Here is a 12,497-nt window from a genome sequence, read left to right on the forward strand (position 1 = left end):
GACAAATGAAAGAATCTGGTTAAGAAATAGCCACCTAATTCTAGCTACATACATACACACACATGCTCCAAAATAGAACCTAAATTAATAAGATGAGAGTTATATTTTATTTATTGTGTTTTAAAATGGGAAAATGGCATCAACATCCAGGTAATTTTGAATTATGTCAGCTATCTTCAGCAGAATGATGGGGTATTGATGAAATATGGTGAACCTATGTAGCTGTGCTGGCCTTTTTGATAGCCTATGGCACAATATTATAAAGAGTAAGATGTGCTGAATTGGCTTTGCCCCTTCAGTTGGTATTCTTACTTTTACTGCTGGCTGCTAATTAGGAACCTAGGAGAAATACTCAGGTAGCTGAAGCTGTGTGAAACTTGAGAAGTTAATGTGGACAAGAGAAAAATATGCTAATTAGGCCATGGCAATCAGAATTAAATAAATATGTCATTCACTTAAACATAGGAAGTTATGTGTGAAACCTCCACTGAAACCAGAATGACAAAAAAGTAAGAGATTACAGTTTCTCTGCTTTAAAAAAATAAATGGACTCTTTATTTTTGGAAAGCAAATTCCACTAAGTGCTGAAACATCTTTGGATCTGTAAAGCTGATAAACCTTTATTTGGGAAAGCATACTTTTTTAACTTCCAAGAATTGGTATGTCACCATAGCTTGTCACTCATAGCTCATCCTTATTGCATTTGGATGATGAGCACTTGAGTATATACTAATGAATATAAATCAACAAGTTGTCAGTTATCTTCTTAGAAAGAAAACGTGTGAAAAGTAGGAATTTTTTCCTTTTATGTCTTTTTTTAACTTAAAAATACTGAATTCTGACACACTATTTAGAGATCTGATTTTAGTTTTAATTTTTTAAATTTGAAAATCAGTCTCATTATTAATTTTACTATACAACTGTGTTGATAGCAAGGATGATTTGCATTTTTCCAAAAGGTATCTTTGCAGCAAACTGCATATCAAGAAGAAAAATGTTATCAAAGTGTTTCAGGCTTTTTGAAGAAGTCAGAAAATAAAGATAATTTTCTGTAATTTTTAGACTTTTTTATGCCTAGAAGGACAGATGTCTTGTTATAGTGGTATTAATAGCTTCTCAAAACAGCCCTATTTTCTGGCTTTAGAGCTTATTGAACATTTACCCTCCTCTATGAGAGCATAAATGTATGATGCAATTTAGTACTCTATTAATTACTTTAAAATTTTTGTCTGTGATTATCCTTTGAATTTTTTTTGAGAAACTATATAAATGCATAATAGTGTCACTCTTAGCTTTGGTCTTCTAAAAAGGCATAATAATGTCAGCTTCATCTTTAAGTAAATCACAAATTTGTGTTTTCTTTTTCTTATAGGTAAGCTGATCCTATTGTCAATATCTGTTATGATACAGAAAATAAATATTGTAAGCCTAAGGCTTGATTTTCTTCTATACACCAGAATCATTCAGGTGCAATTAAAAAAAGTTCAGGATTATGATCACTTAATGAGAAACAAACAATTTCATATTAATGAGTTCCCATTTCCCAATAATTCTGTCATTTGTAACTTGAATCAGTCATCACCCCAGCAAATGGTTCTTTCAAAACATTATTTGCAATTTTGCCCTCTGTTTTTTGTCCTTGATGTTGTGAAAATGGCCGTCTACTGTTACAGGAATGAAAAGAGATCCCATTCAAACATCTTTTGTGTTTCCACTTTCAGTGAAAAATGTTTTTCAAACCTGCAGCTGGTTATTTCTGCAGGAGTTCCCACTTATGCTCAGCTTTGATTGACATTTTGAAATGGCAGCTTTTCATGAAAAGCTGTTAACTTGTAGAATTCGGTTATGGTACTAAGACAGACTGACTTTGTTCTGTGGCTGGGACCTGTCCAAACTAAATAGAACCCTGCATCTGAGTTTAATAGTGCTACTCAGCCGAGATAGGGCACTTTTTCTTTTTCTTTTCTTTTTTTTCTCCAACTCTGGTGCTTCTGATGTGTTTTTAAACCTGACCTGATAGATACTCATCTCGGCATCTTTTCTGTTTTATAATTGCCTTAATTGGCATTTACATATGCTCTCTATTTCTTTCACTTTCACATGTAACTAAAACTCAACCTCATTTAAAAATGTAAAATTAAGGAAGAAATGATGCAGGGTTTCAGAATCAATATTCTAGTTCATAAAATTGTTTTTAATTCATACTATCATGCAATAGTGAGGATTGAATGACCTTGAAAAAATGGTGCTGAATGAGAAATTATTCATTCAATTAATATTTATTGAACATTTGCAGTTAGAAATGCACTATAGGAAATAATGTGTGTGTGTGCAAAGAGAGAGTATAGACCTTGCCCTTGAGTAGCTTATATTCCAGCTTCTTTGATTGATATTTGGGCAAAGCAGTAACCAAAATGTCATACTTGTCTCTTATTTTCTCTATTCTATTTCATAAAAAGGCACAGTATAGCCATAGCAGATGAATGCTAAATATATCAGTTGCCACAAAAATGAAATGCTGAACAAAGAGTGAAAACTAGATTTTTGAAAAATGTTTAACTTCTTCAACTTGACTCCCATACACGTGAGCTTTAAAATAATAAAGCCGGGCATTTATGTAGTTATTTCTGCTTTTAAATAATTCTATCTCTTCTTTGAATCAGAAGTTTACTACCTGGAAGAAGCCGTAAAGATGATGTTATCCAACTCCTTAATTTCACAGATGAGGAAGGTTAGCTGCAATCGCATGATTTGTCTAAGGTCATTAGGTAATAAGTTGTAGACTTAGAATCTAGATTCTGGCTTAACTCTTAAAGCTAGTCTTCTTTCTCTGGACTGCACTGTCTCTTATTCCCCAATTTGACTTTTATAACATTCTTGGTAATTGAAATAGACAGATTAGGTACCACTCTTTTCATTGATGATGAGGTCACACCTCAACCTCAAGGTCATACAACTATTACTGACAAGGTAGAGACTAGGTCTTCAAGACCATGTCTTGTAGGCCTCTGTTAGATAAAGGGGAAATCCACCTTTTCTTCTTGCTTCTTTACCATTTACTTTTTCTGTGTTGGTGATTTGTCATTCTTAACATCTATTTATTTAGTATAGTTCTGGAACATAGGAGATGCTTAATAAGGGTTCATACATGCCTAAGGATGGAAACTAGATTCTTGAGATTTTAGAGATGGAATGGATCTTAGCAATATTTTAACCTAATGTTCTTTAGTCTAAATTATATTTTAGGCCAATAAAATATCTATTCTTCACAACCACAAAGCAAAGGCTTTCTCCTAGTTGGAGTTGGGAGCAGAAAGGAGAAAAGGGAGGAAGAAAAGGAAAGGAAGGGGAGCCTGGATCTTTAGGGAAGGAATCATATTTTTAAGTTTCAGATTTTTAAGAAGTAAAGACATTTAGAATTAAAAGTTTGAGAACAGATAAAACTTTGCCAATTATTGGTGGTTGGGAAACAACATTTTACCCTGATCACTTTGTTTTACCTATCGGGAAACTGAGTCCCACAGATTTTGGGTGCCTTTATGTTGTTTTGGGGATAAATATAAACAACTTTGTTTAGCTCTTAAAGCAAGTGCCAACCTTTCTTTTCAGCCTCATTGGATATTATTCCTAGGTTAACACTCAGCTAACAAAATTAACAGATTTAGGATCATTGATTTAGAGCTGGAAGGAACTTTAGAGACCATTGAGTCCAAATCCATCATTTTACATAAGAGGGAACTGAGGCTGAGAGAAGTTAAGCAATTTGTGTAGGGCCATATAGCTGGTAAGTGGTTGAGATAGAACTTAAACTCAGGTTTTCCCGGTTCTAGGATCAGTGTCCTATATGCACCATGCTGATTTTTATTTTCTTTCAGACTGTCACCAATATGCCACTCTTCATTTTCTTCATGTCTAAGATGAGAGTGATTGCATTAGATATTCTATTGTCTCTTTTAGAGGACAGAACCAGGAGGGATGGGTAGAATTTCTAAAGAGACAAATTTATATTTAATGTCAAGAGAAACTTCCTAACAGAGTTATCTAAAAGTCGAATGGCCAAACTCTAAGAGTGGTGGATTTCTTTCTCATTAGAGTTTTTAAAGCAAGGGCTTGATCATTTATTGGGGATTCTTTTTGTGTATGAATTGGAGTAGTTGCTATTGAGGACGCTCTCAACTCTTAAGTAATTCTGTAAAATATTCATTAATCAACATTTATGTGCCAGGCATTATGCCAAGATCTGTAGAGACAAATCAACAGTGAAAATATCCCTTGCCATCAGAAAGTTTACATTGTAATGACATATATGTCAGAACTCATAATATATATTAAGATAACTTTAGAGGAGTTGGCACTAGTGGAGATGGCATTAGCAGCTAAGGGAAACCAAGAAGAGCTTTCTGGAGAAAATGGCACTTGAATTGAGTTTTAAAGAAAGGCACATATTCAGAGAATTGAAGGTTGGTAGGGAGAGCATTACCTGCCAGAGTAAAATACAAAGGCGTTGAGATAGATGAAAAGCTTTGTGTATGGAACAGCAATAGGTCAGTGTGGCTGGATCATGGTGTGTAGAGGGCATTAAAGTCTAATGATTCTGGAAGGAAGAGGGCCAGATTTTGTAGAGTGTTACGTGCTGAAGGATTTAATATTTAATTCTAGAAGTAATAGAAAGGCAATGAAATTTACCAAGTAGAGAGAGGGTAACCTATGTGTTAGGAAAATCACATTGACAACTAAGTGGAATTTGGATTGGAGTAGGAAGAGACAATTTAGAAGTCTGTTATAGTAGTCCAGGTGAGAAGTTGATGAGGGCTTGACCTAGAGTGGTGGCTCTCTTAATGATTAGAAGAGAATATGCTAGAGAGGTTGTAGAAAAAGTAATGAAATATATAGCAACTAGACTCACACAAATCTATAGATCCTGTTGTCAAGGAGCTTACATTTTAATCAAGATATGACATTACTAAATGTACATATAATTACAGCATATACATAACCATAATACAAGACCAAATGTAGTAACTACAGAGGAGAGATCCGGACAAATTGTGGAAATTTGAGGTGAGAGGAATTGAGTTTGCTTTGAGGAAAGCATATGTTAGAGTGAAGTGAAATCATGAAAGAAGTCATGTTTCTTGAAAATAAAGCATTTGAACCAGTTGAGAATCCATGATGCTAGTTAATACCTTTAACAAACAAATGCCTTTCTATTTAGTATTGATTCGTATCAGTACTTTGCAGATTATGCCTTTAAATTTTTTTCATATGCATGAGACACTGCTATGAACTATCAAAACTACATTTTTGATGTACTGAATTAAATTTTTAAAAAATTTCTTTAAAAAACAACAACACTTCTTACCTTCTTTCTTAGAATTAGTACTATGTATTGGTTTCAAGGCAGAAAATAGTATGAACTAAGCAGTGGAATGTTAAGTGACTTGCTCACAGTCACATAGCTAGGAAGTATATGAGGCCATATTTGAACTCAGAACCTCTCCTTTCTAGGCCTGGCTCTCAAGCCTCTGAACCACCTACCTGCCCCCTAAATTTTTTCTTTAAAGCAAATAATTGCATGTTTTCTACAACTCTTATTCAATTATGTATACATAAATATGAGATCCAGTAGAAAATCATCTTAAAAAAAAACTTGTCTATTTTCATCACTATGAGATACAAAAACCTTTATGACATATTATAGAAATGAGGTAAGTATATTGCCATTGGCACTTTGAACAACTTTATATTTTAGTCAAAAATGCCATTTATTATCTTTTTCATTCTTTTGAAATGTTCCCCTTTTTGAGATATATTGTTAATCCATTGCTCAGTGCTAAAAGGTTGTGTTGTTTTAGCACAGATTGATTCCATATGCACTTGGTCAGCTACTTTTACTAAGTTTCATTGTTTTAAATGCTGTTACCACTTTACATTTAGAAATTATAAAGTCTAAATGCAGATAGTACTACTGTTTGTCATCAACAGATGTTTTATTTTTTGTTTGTTGTCCTTTTGGATTCATTTATAGATGTGAAGAAAATATAGCTGAACTAGATTTCAAGGCTTACTCTACAAAGGGCGATTTTTTTTTTTTTGTAATGTAGGTATTTATTATTGTCCTAAATTTATATAGCAAACGAAATTAAGAATGAGAGAAGTTAATGATTTGCCCATGGTTACACAACAGATGTCTGAGGTAGGATTCAAATTTAGGTCTTCCTTATTCCAACCCCATCACTCTACCAACTAATCAGATCTCTTAAATTTAATTATTTCCAGGCAGATAATTACTAAATCTATTCTTTCAGCCTTAGTCTCTCCCCAGAGCTCTAGGCTTGCATCATGAATTACCAGTTCGACATCTTATACTAGGTATCCTGTAGGCCTACTTGAACTCAACATGTTCAAGACAGCAAAGGGTGATTTTTTAAACTGCTTTTTTGATGTTTTATGTAGCAATACTCATTTTAACATTGTGTTATCCTTCATGCCATTGCAGAAATGTAGTAATCTGATGTGGTTGCCTCCTGATTGTCCTATATGCTAAAATAAAGAAAAAGGTTTTTTTTTTTGTTGTTGTTGTTGTTTTCCTGGTTAAGGTGGTATCTGCCTTCTTTAGATTTCTAATTGTTATAACTATTTTGCACCATTTAAACTTTTTTAGATAATATATTCCATGTTTGGACTTTACCTTTCCCATTTTTCAGGGACTTATTTAATCAGTATGTCAGAACTACTATAATTATACACAGTGCCTTCTCACCCTCAATTTTTCTTCGAATTTGATGTTACTCTGCCCTTAGATTTGACCAGCCAGTGATCTGTGCCCAGAACACTGATTGCAGAATTAATATCTATTCGTAGCCATTTGATTCAAATTTGTTAAGATATGTTTTGTCTTATCATGCCATTTGGTACTCAATATATCAAGTGTCTAAAGACTATCATTAAGAGAGTAATAATTACTGATAACCTATAGATATGAGGCCTTTGAGTTATTAAAAGCTTTTAGCTTCTTTCATTCCTTGATCTTGAACCATATTTTTCAACCTAATTTTAATTGTCCTTTGCTGTCACCAAATACTCAGAAATGCACATTGTTTTAATTAAGTTCTTAATAAAGAGTCTTTATTTCTTCATCCTTTGTGGAAGATATTTGTTCTGAAGCCTCAATTATCTTCATAGTTTACTGTCTTTACCTTCATGGTGAATAAACCAAGCTTCATGATGAAAAAAATTTCCCATGAAATAAGGTTTCTCATTTATTACCTTTGAGGGCATAATGAAACAAACTTCTTTACTTGCCTCTATAAGGAGGACTTTTAGGGTATTTTATTTAGCTTCAATTTCTTATGTCTTTAGATTTTCTTTCTAATGAACAGGTCAGCCTAAATACATTCCAATTACTTTAGCAGTGTTTGACAAAGATCACATATTGACAGATAGTACATACAGGAAAATTAATGCTAGAAAATTATATTATTCATGTTTAGAAAAGTAACTGAACTATTTATTCCCTTTAGCACAATGATCCTACCACTATATGTATATTAATAGCTGCACTTTTTATTTTACCAGAAGCCCTAAAACAAAGTAGGTGCCCAGTGATGGGGACATGGTTCAGCAAATGATGTGCTATAAATAAAATTAGCTATTATTGAACATAAATGATAAACACAAGTTCAGAGAAACATGAGAGAACTAAGTCATTTAAATTGGTATTTTCTTGTATGGAATTTTCCTTACCAGTGATATTTGATTGTATGTTTTTATAATTTCTAAACTTAGTCCTTACGAACAATCTTTTGTAAATTTACTGTCTTGTTGTTCTGAAGGATTTTTGTGATTTGCTATTTAGGGAATATAATATTCTCATATTACTGGTAAAAACAGTAAAGTCCTTTGGTCACTGATTTTTCAGACTGGAACTCAACCTCTCACTGCCCTCCTCTTGCCAAACATCTACCCTGATTTACTTAAACCATTTGCTTCCTCTGCTTCTCTTCATAAGCCACTAGAATGAAGCTGGGGCAAGTCCCACAACCATGTTGACTGCATATATTTTATAAATTCATGTTATTCAGTCTCAATGCAGCAAGGTAGTCCTTGTAGTTTTCCTGAACTGATTTTCACTCTTCACAGAAGCTAGTCCAAACTTTCTACTGCTCTTCAAGTTTTTCACATCTTCCCTATCCCCTACTCCTATCACTTGAGGAGCTTACTTTTAATGTAAAAATAGAGGCTTTTTCTCCCATTCTCTTCATTTCAGAGCACTTTGTATCATCTCCTACTCTCTACTTTTCCTCATTCTCTGACAGAGGTAGTCTTTCTTGCCCAAATCAGCTCCTCTACATGTGCACTTGATTTCATCCCCTTCCCCTTTTTTTCAGATTGCCTCTTCATTCATTTCTTCTAAAAATTTCAGCCCCTTTTTAAATGATTCCTGCCTTTGGATGTGATTTCTTTGAAAAACGTTCTAAAGGGCCAACCATCCCCACATTATTGGTGTATATATATATATCACTCGTTTCTCAACCAAACGTCTCAGAAAAATTGCCTAACTTAATTGTCTCTACTTTCCTCTTACTCAGTTCTCACCTTTCCATTCTTTGGCTTTTGATCCTATTCCTGAACTTAAATTGCTCTCTACAGTTTTCAGTGCTTTCTTCTTTTCTCAGTCCCGAGCATCCTTGACCTAGCTGCTACATTTAACCCTTGTTGATATTCTTTAATCTTTGTACTTTTTTTATTGTCATAATCTTTATTATGTATGAAATTGTCTTCAACATAAAGTTACATCCTGATTAAATCACCCTCAACTACAAATATCAATATCAAATAAGGCATTAAAAAGATAACAAATATAGAACAACTTTGTACATTTAAAAATGCAGAATGAATACTAAAGTTAGTGGCAAAGAAAATAAAAGAAGACACAAACAAAACAATTCTAGAGGGCAGACTTTCCTGCTCAGGGGATGAAAGCAAAAGACTCTAGACCATTTCTTGGTTCCTCCGGATAGCACAGAATCATACTGAAAATCATGCCAAAGATCATCACAACAGCAATCCCTATGCTGAGGGCTCCAATGATGTGGAACTTATTGTTGAAAATTTCCTCAATAGCTTGTGGGCAAGGCTTCACAGTAATTGATGAGATAATATCCTTGTTGGGACAGATATCCATGATGAACTGTTCCGGAGCCCCAGTCAAACCACAACAATCTATTGCCTGGTGGATGGCTTTGAGGGTGTCCTTGTCCTTGTAGGGACTTTCTTTGTCCTTCATCTTCCTGTAAATTTCCTTATAAAATGCCTGGACCTCATGAATCACCTCTTCTTTGTGGGAATAACCCCAGATGGCAGCGGCTATTTCGATGGCAAAAATCACCAAGAGGAAGGCAAAGAACAAGCCCACCATGCACTGGGACTCCTGCATGGCCCCACAGCAGCCCAGGAAACCCACCAGCATCATAAGGGCACCAGCTCCAATCACAATATAAACACCTGTGTAGAAACTAGAATTGTTGTTGTCTTCCTGATTGAAGATGCTCTTCATCTGAGTGTGGAATCTGAGCCATAGGCCAATGACAAAGACTGCGATTCCTGCGAGCCAAAAGACGAAGTTAAATCCAAACAGTAGATATTTAATGCACTTGGTACCTCCTTTAACCGGCATGGTGGAGGCTTTGGGTTTGCAGTGAGGGGAGCTGAATGCACACAGAGACCAAATAAAACCCAACAAGTAACTATACTAAGATAGGAGCAGCTACTGGGTGGCCTTAGGGCTGCTGATCTTTGTACTTTTATGACACTACTCTCCCCTGGTTTGCCTCCTGCCTGCTTGACTGCTCCTTAATCTCCACTGCTGACTCATCATCCAGTTCACACTCTTTTAACTCTGCATATCCCCCAGAGCTCTCTCTCTCATTGGCCCTCTTCTATACTTTCTCTCTCTTAATAGCTGAGATTTAACCATCATCTTTATGCAGATGACTCTATTAACTTCAGTCTTACAGTATCAGTATGTTTCAAACTAGATGTCCCAGAGATGTCTTAAGCTCATCATATCTAAAACTCAACTCTTTATCTATCTGCCCTCAACCTTTCCCAGACATCCCTATTTCTGTCAAAGACAATAAAATCCTTTCACTGTCATAGATTTATAATCTTTGTATTATCCTAGACTCTTCACTCTTGTTTTGTCCACATCTAATCAGTTGCCAGATCTTGCTATTTCTAACTTCACTACAGGTCCTGAATCTTACCTCTTCTGTTTTTATACAATTACTCCACTTAGAGCAGGCTTTTATCACTTCTTACGTTGATTACTGGATTAGTCTCCTAATTGACCCCACTTGCCTCAAGTCTCTTCCTGACTCTAATCAACCCTCTACTCAGCTGTCAAAGTGATTACCTAATATACATCAGTGGCTCCCTATCTTCTCTAAAATCAAATATAAGCCCCTTTACAACCAGCATTTCCAACCTTATTATACTTTAATCTCATTCTTTCAGTTATTAATTCAGCCAAACCTGATTGTCTTTCTGTTCTTTGCACAAGAAATGTCATCTTTAATCTCTTTGTCTTTGTTGGCTATCATCCATGTCTAGAATTTGTTCCCACCTCTTTTGCCTCATCTACTTTATCCAAAACTCTGCTTAAAGGACACCTTTGACTTGAAGTTTTTCCTGCTCCTCTTGGCTGCTATTCTTAACTTTTATTTACTAATTTATATTCATTGTATGTTAAGGATTGCTACTATTTCTTTCCTACTAGTACACCTGACACATAATAGGTGCTTAATAAATGCTTGTTGATGATTAAGCTCCAAAAGGGACTTTGTAACTTAAGGCTAATGCTATCTACTTAAGAAGTTGGCATGGGTACCTTTCCTCAAGAATGAGCTCGGAACTTAGTTTCTGTGGTTTAGATACCCAAGTAAAGAACCTACTTTTTTTTTTTGCTGTCATAATAATAATAGAGTGATAGGGTGTGTTTTTGATTGGCAGGTACACAGACTAATGAGCTGAGAATGCAGCAATACTAACTAATGTAGAGGTGAATGAAATTTGACAAAAAGGTATAAAATAAAACTGATAGGGAAAGGCATTTTTGTGTTTCAGCATTCCAAGAGTCTTATGATAAGGATATAGTCATAGACCACTAAACAAATATGATTTTGCTACATAAAGTAATTGGTTTGATGAGTAAGGTTGTCTAATAAGATCTTTGGGTAGGGTAAATTATGTTTGTCCAAGAAAGAGAAGTTTAATTTCAACTTTGGTTATTCAGTATAGATATTTCTTGCTTTTGGTAAATTCGCATTAAACAAACTTGACAATGTATAAATAATTCTGAAAGAAATCCACACTTCAACAAACAAAACAAAACACACTTTTGTTAACTTTACTGTGCAGTATTATGCTTTCTCCCCTTAGCCCAGGGATCTGAAACCTGCACCATGCACCCAAAAAAACTTAAAAAAAAAAAAAAACACCTAAAAAGAAATCCTCCAAGTGAAAGCAGAACAACAGAAGGTTGACTCTATGGGTCAGGGAGTTTGATTTGAAGTCACCACAGAGAGAGGAAATCTTTGCTCTACTCTGTCCTCACTTCTCCTCCCAAATCCTCCCCATACCTGTCCCTTTCTGGCCTGTCTCTATTTGGTACCTAGTGGCCTTAAATGGTGTGCCAGCACTATCCCACCATAGACCTGAGCCCTCTTCCTACTCTTCTCCTTTCCTTTCCCCTATATCCATAGGCAAATTCACATTATATAATCGAAATAGCTTTATGGAGATGTCTGTTGAATGGTCCAGTTACATAAAGGCAGAATGGTCTGTACTCTAAAACTAAATAGAATTTAGTAAAATGAGTTAGGTTTTTAACTGAATTTCATATATTGAGAGTGACAGGCACCAAGGCACCATGGTATAAGGCTTAAAGGACTGGCTTTTGAATTGGGGCTCAGATTCTGTCTCTGGCATATGTATCACCTAAAGAGTTAATAACAACAATAATAACAATAATGGTAACAATTACTTTACAAATGTGATCTCATTTTGTCCTCACAACAACCCTTGGAGATAAATGCTATTATTATCCCCATCTTATAGTTGAAGAAACTGAGGAAGAGAGAGCTAAGTGACTTTACCATGGTCACACATTTAATAAATAACTGAAGCCAGATTTAAACTCACATCTTTGACTCCAAGTCCAGACATCTATCCATTATATCTCCTAGCACAGAAAGCATTTATTGAAAGCATCTTAGTATCCTAGGCTGTTCTCTTTGCTAGGGGTTCCTAACCTGGAATCTATGAACTTGTTTTAAAAAATATTTGGCAACTCTTTCAGCCTGTATGGTTTTCTTTGTAATCTTCTGTATTTGATTTTATGTACCTAAAATCATTCTGAAAATGGATTAATGTGCTTTACCAAACTGTTAGAGGAGCCCATGATACAAAAAAAGGTAAAAATCTCTGGCTCTCAG

The 12,497-nt window shown here is 34.9% G+C and overlaps 1 protein-coding gene and 1 pseudogene across 3 annotated transcripts in view; one reads left to right on the forward strand and one right to left on the reverse strand.

Moving 5' to 3' along the window:
• The window catches only part of SRBD1 (S1 RNA binding domain 1), a 355,867-nt gene that overhangs the window by 225,375 nt on the left and 117,995 nt on the right, over positions 1–12,497 (forward strand). The window lies entirely within an intron of this gene.
• Positions 7,318–10,229, reverse strand: LOC103093428 (CD9 antigen-like; annotated as a pseudogene).

The sequence above is a fragment of the Monodelphis domestica genome, chromosome 1 (assembly GCF_027887165.1).
Source record: "Monodelphis domestica isolate mMonDom1 chromosome 1, mMonDom1.pri, whole genome shotgun sequence".
NCBI classification, from domain to species: Eukaryota; Metazoa; Chordata; class Mammalia; order Didelphimorphia; family Didelphidae; genus Monodelphis; species Monodelphis domestica.